An 865-nucleotide genomic window follows, 5' to 3' on the forward strand; every position below is an offset into this window, starting at 1 on the left:
TCTTCGTCCCTTATGCTTGCCACTTCCAGGTCCGCTCCAAAGACGATTCTACATTCTCACTACCATTACAACCGTTCCCTAACAATGGATAATGTCCTATACTACTTACTCTCCCGCTCAATCACGGAGACGAGTTTTCCACGGTTTCCACCCCTCCCTCCATACCGCAGCAACACGAGTTTTTTCCACCCCTTTCAGAACGCGCTCTTCGCGCCACAAAGCCGCCCCAAGACGCGCGAGCAATGAGCATCGAGCTTAAACATATCGCAAACGTCAAACATAATATAACGGGATTAATATATATCGCGCACGTGCGACATGTTTGTCACAAGGCGCAAAAAATAATTATAAAAGGAATGCAACACGAGGACTTCCCAGGAGGTCACCCATCCTAGTACTACTATCGCCCAAGCACGCTTAACTTCGGAGTTCTGATGGGATCCGGTGCTGTAGTGCTGGTATGATCGCATCCGACATGTTTTCCCGTCTTCGTCCCTTATGCTTGCCACTCCGAGGTCCGCTACAAAGACGATTCTACATTCTCACTACCATTACAACCGTTCCCTAACAATGGATAATGTCCTATACTACTTACTCTCCCGCTCAATCACGGAGACGAGTTTTCCACGGTTTCCACCCCTCCCTCCATACCGCAGCAACACGAGTTTTTTCCACCCCTTTCAGAACGCGCTCTTCGCGCCACAAAGCCGCCCCAAGACGCGCGAGCAATGAGCATCGAGCTTAAACATATCGCAAACGTCAAACATAATATAACGGGATTAATATATATCGCGCACGTGCGACATGTTTGTCACAAGGCGCAAAAAATAATTATAAAAGGAATGCAACACGAGGACTTCCCAGG

General features: G+C 48.3%; 1 non-coding gene across 1 annotated transcript; it reads right to left on the reverse strand.

Annotated features, from left to right (window-relative positions):
• Positions 1-353: 353 nt before the first annotated feature.
• Positions 354-472, reverse strand: LOC123179389 (5S ribosomal RNA). The gene has a single exon (XR_006490329.1). It is a non-coding gene; the product is annotated as a 5S ribosomal RNA (ribosomal RNA).
• Positions 473-865: the final 393 nt, after the last annotated feature.

Source organism: Triticum aestivum, unplaced genomic scaffold (assembly GCF_018294505.1).
Source record: "Triticum aestivum cultivar Chinese Spring unplaced genomic scaffold, IWGSC CS RefSeq v2.1 scaffold134808, whole genome shotgun sequence".
Lineage (NCBI taxonomy): Eukaryota > Viridiplantae > Streptophyta > Magnoliopsida > Poales > Poaceae > Triticum > Triticum aestivum.